Source organism: Saccopteryx leptura, chromosome 1 (genome assembly GCF_036850995.1).
Source record: "Saccopteryx leptura isolate mSacLep1 chromosome 1, mSacLep1_pri_phased_curated, whole genome shotgun sequence".
Classification (NCBI taxonomy): domain Eukaryota; kingdom Metazoa; phylum Chordata; class Mammalia; order Chiroptera; family Emballonuridae; genus Saccopteryx; species Saccopteryx leptura.
Window position 1 is genome coordinate 54919709 of NC_089503.1, and position 9062 is coordinate 54928770.

Consider the following 9062-nt stretch of genomic DNA (forward strand, 5'->3'; position numbering starts at 1 on the left):
CCTTTGTAAGTCACTATGTCTATGTACATTCTGAAAGATGATTTGCTCTTGACATGTATACAAACACATTGTCACATATTATGTTATGATAATAAGAGAAATAATTTCAAATATACAGGAAATGATGGCAATGCTCATAATGAAAATATGCAAGTCAGAGAAGGTCTTTTTGATAAATGATTTTGTAAGAAGAGAGTCATCTGAAGGAGAGAGTTATCGGAAGGAGAGAGTTATCTGAAGGGTAGCATTGCATACTGAGAGAAGTGTAGGTATAACAACTGAGATGCATAAGTGGCTTTGTGCTTTCAGAACTGAGGATGTGTGTTTGGCATGGGAACGCGGAAGCTGGAGCTATGGTTGGTCACATGGAGTCTTGGTAGAAAGGCCTCAGCTCATCTTTCTGCTCAGTAAATGTGAATTGTAACATCTGTTCTACAGAGAAAAATTAAATTTGTCAGGTCACATGAATAAAAAGTATTTAAAATTGTTATGAAAAGTTTCTCTACCAGCCACTGAACTACTTTTCTGTTTCTCTACCTTTTCTTTTTTTGTCCAATATTGGTTCTTGCCTTGTTCCTGATTTCTACACAGTTAATATCATTTTATGCCTCTCTGTGCTGCCTCCCTTTAACCTTTTCAATCAAGCAGGAGTTTGTAAAAACGAGGAACCTCAAATCAGGACAGATAAAAGTGGGGTAGCCACTGTGATGGCTTCAGTAATCCTGAAGAACATAATGGATGAGGTGACCCGCCCCATCGGCCTGGAGCTTCTGACTGAAGCCCTGAGACTGGACTGTGGGCACAGCTTCTGTCAAGCCTGCAACACTGCAAACAACAAGGAGTTCACAATTGGCAAAGAAGGAGGGAGCAGCTGCCTTGTGTGCTGAACAACTTACCAGCTTGAAAACATGTGACCTAACCGGCATGTGGCCAACATAGTAGAGGAGTTTATGGAGGTCAAGTTGAGTCCAGAGGAGAAGCAAAAGAGAGATAGATCCCTGTGCACTATGGAGAGAAATTCCTGCTCTTCTGTAAGGAGGATGGGAAGTAAATTTGCTGGTTTTGTGTGCAATTTCAAGAACGTGGTCACCACACATTCCTCATGGAGGAGGTTGCCAGGAGTACAAGGTAACAGACCAGGATGGGGGAGAGACAAGGCAGAAAATGGAACTTGTTGGGGAATCTCCACTTTGCATTTGACATCAGGTATCTTGCTATCATATCCCAGAGGCCTGTGTTCACTTTTATTCCCATGCTCATCTTCCAGGCCTGAATGACATTTCTATGCATTTCGTATAATTATAAAATGATGAGAAGACTCTAAAGCAGGAGTAGGTATTTTTATGCCTTGTGCTAATAGGTGTAGGTTTGGTGCCCAAGCAAGTGGTCATTACCCTTTGGACAGGAGGGGTAACTGGGCAGCTGGGTGGATTGAGACCTAAGTTATTTCCTTATTACAGGATCATGTTTCTTCCTGTATGACAGAAAGAATCAGTCTTCTGTTGACATCGAGTAATCACCTCTATATTCTGAATTTTAAAGAACACATTAACCACATCACATTTCCTTGAAGACAGAGATTTGCATAGTTCCTGATATGATTACTCTGTCACAGGAGAAGCTCCCGGCAGCTCTGGAATGGCTGAGGGTAGACCAGCAAAAAGCTGAGACATTAAGATCTAAAATTAGAGAGGAGAGAACTTTCTGGAAGGCAGGAGAAGACTCCTGAAGGAGTCTGGGCAGGACCATGGGTTTTAATCACATGGAACTTACTTCAACCTTGTTCCTTGACAGTCCCTATGTCTGAAGTCATTGATTAGACATTCTTTATTACTCCCTCATAGAGACAAGGCTGAAAATTAACATGTCACAAATTAACACATATATTTGTAGTTTAGATATTCTCATCAAGAGACTCTGGTGAGCATGGCTAGTGAATTATGTGTTCATTTCTCTCATTATTTTGAGCCTTTAACTCTTTCAAGGGAAACCTATTGCCAGTGGCTCATGGATATGTCCCTGGCTTTCAATGTTAGAAAGAGCTTGTGTATAAGAGGGGGATCAGGTGTAATGTAGTGAATGTGACTGTCCTGGGCATCCGTGTGAGAGCTGAGCCATATCTAGGGGACCATTTTTGGCCGCAATAATGCAGACTTGAGGTCATTATTTTGAAATGTGATGGAGAAAAAAATAATAGGAAAAGTCAGCTCCTCATGAACTGCTCTTCTGGTGTATCTCCCTTCACTGGGAGAATTTCCTACTCAAATACTTGTTTTTCTGGCTCCCAATATCTGCCAGCCTGAGTTCCTCACACTCTTTCTCATGCTTGAAGAATCAAGTACAAAAGCAATGACAGTTTGTCAGGATTGTTTTAAAAAGCAGAGAGGTATCCTGGACAGTGAGGAGCAGAAAGTGCTGCAAAAGCTGGAAAAAGATGAGCAAGAGCTGGTCCAGCAGAATCAGTTGATGATAGACCTCATCTCAGATCTGGAGCAACGGTTGAGGGTGAACAGTTGAGATCCTGCAGGTAGTATTTGGGAAGAAGCCCCAACATCTGAACTTGAGGAAAAGGAAGAGTAAGTTTCCTTCCATGCTGTGTGGCTGTATTGTTTCTGGTGGTGACTCTGAGGTTCCTTTGGTCCTGCAATAATCCTTCTTTGCATTTCTTCTATTGGTTATTTAAATAACTGAATACATAAATTACAAGGAAACTTATTGTTTTAATTAAAGTATCTATTTCAGTTTAAAATTTGTCTGTGGACTGATGTTCATTGTGTCCAATTATATGTACAGGCTCCTGTATCTGTGATTTAGACTAGAACATTCAATACACCTCTCTATGAACAAAGAATATGGGTTATTTTTTTCCTTAAAGAATGAGTTCAGATTTTTTTTTCTTTCTGTTATTTTTTCTGAATAAATAATAGTGAAAGATTTGGTTAATTCATTAATTATTAGTAGATTCACCAGTGAAACCATCTTATTCTGGGTCTTCCTTTTTAAAATAATTTAAAATATTATTTTTGCTTGTATTAAGCTTACTCAGTTCATTGTTTGTTTGGTTTTTGTACATTGTGTGAGTCAGTTTTTTATAAAGGACATCTTTTTAAAAACTTTTTCACTTTAAATTGTCAGGTTTGTACATGAAATTAGTCTTTGTAATCCCTTAGAATCTGTCATTTCTACAACATTCACAGCAGTGTCCTCCATTTTATTTCGGATTTTGGTTATTTGTGTGCGTGTGTTATTAGGGGGGAATTAATTTAGTTATGTTTATTAACTTTATTGATATTTTTTCAGGAATAAATTTTATTGTTTTAATGATTTATCTGTTTTTAACTTTCTCATATCATTGACTTTCACTCTCAATTATATAGTCTCTTTTGAGTATTTCTATATGCACATGTGTACATCAGTATGTGTCATCATGTGTATTGTGTTTAATTTGTTCTTATTTTTCTAGTTTCTTAAAGTGGCATATAGATGAATCTTTTTTTTTTTTTTTTTTTGTATTTTTGAATTGAGAAGCTGGGAGGCAGAGAGACAGACTCCTGCATGCGACTGACCAGGATCCAACTGGCATGTTCACTAGGGGGTAATGCTCTGCCTATCTGGGGCATTGCACCCGTTGCACCTGAGGCAGAGGCCATGGAGCCATCTTCATTGCCTGGCTCCACGTTGCTCCAATGGATCCTTGGTTGCAGAAGGGAAAGAGAGAGATAGAGAGAAAGGAGAGGGAGAAGGGTGGAGAAGCAGATTGGTGTTTCTTCTGTGTGCCCTGGCCAAGAATAGAACCTGAGACATCCACATGCTGGGCGAACATGCTACCACGAAGCCAACTGGCCAGGGCCTTAGATCAATCATTTGACACAGTCTTTTCTGTTATGGTTTTAATGTTATAAATGAATTGTTTTAGCTATGTTCCATATTTTTGAATTATTTTTTATTTTTATTTAATTCAACTTATTTCCAATTTTTTTTGTCATTTGTTGTTTTTGTTAATCCTTTAAATATTGAAACTGTGATATGTATATGCAAATACAGTGTAATTTTTAATGTTTTCTCCTGTGTGCATTTTTATTATTTTCTGATCAGAAAACATTTGTTTTATTATTTTAGTCTTTTAAATGTATTGATACATGCATAGCCTAAAATATTGTATAGCCAATAATTTTTATATGAATTCAAAAAGACTGTATTGAGCATTAACTGGGTGAAGGAGTCTAGAGATGCCAGTTGGTTGATCTAGATTATTATGTTGTTCATGTGTTCTACAGTCATGATGATATTATTTTATTCTTTTAACCAGGAAGTGAGAAGCGGAGGGGGCAGGGAGGCAGGTGGCAGACCAACTCTTGCATGACACTGACCGGAATCCACCTGGCATGCCCACCAAGGGGCGATGCTTGGCCCATCTGGGGAGTTGTTCTGCTGCAACAGGAGCCGTTCTAGCGCCTGAGGTGGAGGCCATGAAGCCATCCTCAGCGCCCACGTCAACCTTCCTTCTATTGAGCCTTGGCTGCAAGAGGGATAGAGAGAGATAGAGAGAAAGAAGAGGGGGAAGAGTGGAGAAACAGAAGTGCGCTTCTCCTGTGTGCCCTGTCTGGGAATGGAACCAGCAACTTCCACACGCTGGGCTCTATTGTTGAGCCAACTGGCCAGGGCGTTTAATAATGTTCTTATTCAAATTTTTTATCTTTTTTTTTCTTTCTCTAAATTTCCTTTAACATCTCTTGTAATACTGGTTTTCTGCAGATGAACTCTTCCAGCTTTTTCTTATGTCTCCTTCAATTCTAAGTGATATGATTACTAGGTAGACTAATCTAGCTTTTAGGTCCTTGATTTTTATTACTTTGAGTATGTCATGAAAATCTTTTCTAGACTATAACATTTCCATTGAGAAATCAGCAAGTAATTTTGTGGGAGTTCTTTTATAGGTAACTAACTTCTTTTCTCATTGCTTTTTTATGCTTTCTATCCCCTTTTTTGTTTGTTTTTTTAATGTTTTCTATGTCTTTGTTGAAGTTCTTTTTGAGATTATCTTTTCTTCCCCTAAGTTCATTGAGCATTCTTATAAACTGTATTTAGAATTTTAGTGCAGAATAAGGTCAGCCACTTCCTGTGTCTGGAGAAGCACCACCTGGCAGGAGCTACAAAGTGATCTGAGGTTGGTGGTTGTCTGCACTGGTCTTGGAGCTGCCTTGCAGATGCTATGCTATTAACCAAGTTCAGATGCCCCTACTGCCAGTAAGGTCAGCCATTGCTGATTTTGGGTCTGTGAACATTTAAAAGACTTGAGGGAAACCAGCAATGTAGGCTGGCAAGTCAGTGGCTTGTGTGGTTTAAGCTCTAGAAGAGATTGGTTCAGAGACTTCAATTAGGTGGTGTGGTTTCAGAGAATTACCAGAGTGGGGCAAGAATCCTGTTAGCCAAGTCAACAGAGACCTTTTATCATTGTCTACCAGTTGTGTAGGGGTAGGGCTCAACAAAAGAACAGTGCCACCTGCTGGCATTTTAGTCCCTGAGAGACTAATATCTGAAGGTAGGCAGACTAAAATCTGAAGGGAGACAATGCAGTGTCCTTCTATATGTGTCTGGCAATTTATAAGTTTCTCTTCTTTCTGTGGAGCTTAGGACAAGTGTTTGTTGGTGAGTGACTCTTTGCTAGGGTCATTTAATAGGACACGTGTGTCTGTTGCAACTTTCCATTTCTTCTGAACTTAATCACTGCTGATTTTAACAGCCAGATATTGTGGGGACTCATGTTTTCTGAATTCCTGACTTTGGAGCTTTGTGTGGAGCTGGGACTCCTTGTTTCTCAGTTGAGATCTCTACAGACAAGATATTCCTTTTTTTTTAACCTCTGTATTGTATGTGGGTGTCGAGCAAGCCCATTTGCCTGTGCCCCTCTTCCCATCTCCAAGTGACTTCTTCTTTACATCCTTAGTTATTGGAATCTGTTCAGCTTATACTCTTTGTTTCTTGGGTCATTATTATATAATTTATAATGTTCATGTGATTGTGAAAAGGATGATCTCAGTGTTTACTTCATCATTTTTTTATTTTTTATTTTTGGATAGAAACAGAGAGAGAGTCTGAGAAGACAGGTAAGGACAGACAGAAAGAGAGAGATGAGAAACCTCAATTCTTTATTGTAGCTCCTTAGTTTCTTAGTGATTGCTTTCTCATATATGCCTTGACTGGGTACTACAGCATAAGGTGGTGAGCTTGAGCTAAGTTGGCCACTTTAGGATTTTGAACCTTGGTCCTCCACAATCCAGTCTGATGCTGTATTTGCTGTGCCACCACCTGGTCAGACCCAACTTCAGTCATCATTTTGACAGAATTCTATCTTTTTACTTTTGCCATATTTGTCTCTTCGAATTCAAAATATGTCTCTTGTAGGTAGAAATAATTGAGGGCTCTGCATGCTGGCTCAGTCAATAGAGCGTTGGCTAGGAGGTGAAAGTCCTGGGTTTGATCCAGGTCACAGAACTCATGAGAAACAACCATCTGCTTATCCTCCCCTTCCTCTCCTCCTTCCTTCTCTCTTACCCACTTGCAGCCAGTGGTTTGATTGGTTCAACTATTGACCCGGGGAGCTAAGGATAGCTGTGTAAGTCTGAGCGTAAGCCTCAGATGCTGAGGATAACTCGGTTTATTCATACATCGGCTGCAGATGGGCGTTGCAGGGTATATAATACTCTGGGAGCATGTGAGAGTCTTTCTATCTCCCGTCCTCTGGCTTAAAAATAAAATTAAAGGTATTTTTGGTTTAGTACAACAATCTCTGCCTTCTAATTGGTAAAATAACACAATTATTTTTAAAATAATTGTTGTAGCTCTATTTCTTTTATATTATTATTTGCTTCTATATGTTGTATATGAAATTGAATTTTTATTGTTCTCTTTCTCATTGACAAGCTTCTTTTTTGATATTTCTAGTATAATGTTTTTTACTCTTTTCTATTTTTGTGGTGATTGATCTTCTAATTACAGTATGCATACTGTGTTATCAGTATCTACTTCAAATTGATACTAAATTAATTACAATTAAAAATGGATACTTGCTTCCAACATTGCTTTATATTATTTCAGCAACAACACAGTGATGTTTTAATATAGGTTTCTGATTCAATGCAGGATAAGGAATTATATGAAATAATTTTAAAAACAAAGTTTATTTTTTATGGAATTTATAAGAGGAGATTTTAATTTTCATTATGAACTGATGATAAAGTTAATATAGAGAGAATAAATAAAATTTAGAGAATGACATTGACCATACCTGGAGAAGGTATTTGAGCTTCAAACTTAAGCTTTGGTTAAAGTTACAACTGTCACCCAAATTTCTCATCTCTACTTCATCATCTTTAAATTGTTTTTTGTTACATGTAACAAAAGAGACCTAATACAGGGGTCAAAGGAACATATTTTGCTCATGTAGACCCCGTGGGTACTCAATGTAGTGAATAGAGAGAAATCAGTAGTTTTGAAGAGACTAAAATTCAGAGGCATTGACATCTATTTTTGTCATTTCTAGGAGTAAGACCTTCATTCTAAAGAAGCCAAAAACTCTGCAGGTAACAAAGGAGATGGTTCCAAGTTCCTGACTTGAGATGGGATGCTGCAAGTGCTTAAAGGTTATGAATGCCAGACAAGTGGGTGACTGAGAGATTCCTGTGTTGGTGGGGGTTGAACAAGAGAGAAGCTTGTTCACTTTTTAGGTTTATTGGATAGAGGAGACAAAGGAGAATGGATACTATGTGCTGAAGATACGACCATATATACTATGTAGTGGTTAGCTGTCTTGTTCACCTCTCATTCTTATGTATACTGCTTCACACAAACCCCAGACATTCCCCTGATGTAGAGAGAAAATAGATTTTCATGCTGACTCTTTTGCTTATATTTAATATTATGGATTTTATCTTTTCAGGGCTGACAGATGTGTGTTGCTTCGGGGGTAACACATACCACAGCACCATGAAGCTACTCTGTCCTCATCGACTTTCAGAACTTTACATTTGACCAGGTCTTATATCTTGAGACCCATGTTTTCATATTTTTTTTTTGTATTTTTTTGAAGCTAGAAACTGGGAGAGACAGTCAGACAGACTCCCGCATGTGCCCGACCGGGACCCACCCGGCACACCCACCAGGGGCGACGCTCTGCCCACCAGGGGGCGATGCTCTGCCCCTCCGGGACGTCACTCTGCTGCGACCAGAGCCACTCTAGCGCCTGGGGCAGAGGCCAAGGAGCCATCCCCAGAGCCCAGGCCATCCTTGCTCCAGTGGAGCCTTGGCTGTGGGAGGGGAAGAGAGAGACAGAGAGGAAGGAGGGGGGGGTGGAGAAGCAAATGGGCACTTCTCCTATGTGCCCTGGCCGGGAATCGAACCCGGGTCCCCTGCGCGCCAGGCCGACGCTCTACTGCTGAGCCAACGGGCTAGGGCCCCATGTTTTCATTTTAACACACACATACATATTATATTTCTGCCATGTTATAATGTTCCTTCTCACCAGGAACCAAACTCAGTTGTGTCCAGTTACCACTCATTTTATTCTCAAGATCTCTAAAAATGTCACAAATAAAGGTACAACATATCTCTCACCCAGCTCTGTAATTTTTCTACAGTTTATGTCATCAAGATCTTTACAAGGATATATCAAAGGAAATATCTACACCTCAGAGACCAGTGAGATATTTCTTATATTGTGTATATTTTCAGCATAAGAATGGTGATTATGATAAATTTGGTATCCTGTGATAACTATTTACTACATCATGAAAACATTACTGGTGGGTAGATGTGTGAGAAAAAATGTGTCTGGATCTTGAATATATATGGTGAAAACTGTCCTGAATTAAATATGAATGTTGTTAGACTTAACACTAATATTTTTCAACATTTTTACTCTAGATATTAACCTAAATAAGGCTACTTGGATATAGGATTACTGAATCTGTTTGAATATAATCCTTTTGTGGATTCTGCCTCCTCCATCTCTTCATCATAACCCTCTTCGTGAGTATTCCTCGGTATTGTGTTGGGGTTTTACT

At 39.1% G+C, this 9062-nt stretch overlaps 1 pseudogene; it reads left to right on the forward strand.

Annotated features, from left to right (window-relative positions):
- Positions 1 to 675: 675 nt before the first annotated feature.
- Positions 676 to 7699, forward strand: LOC136388014 (tripartite motif-containing protein 5-like; annotated as a pseudogene).
- Positions 7700 to 9062: the final 1363 nt, after the last annotated feature.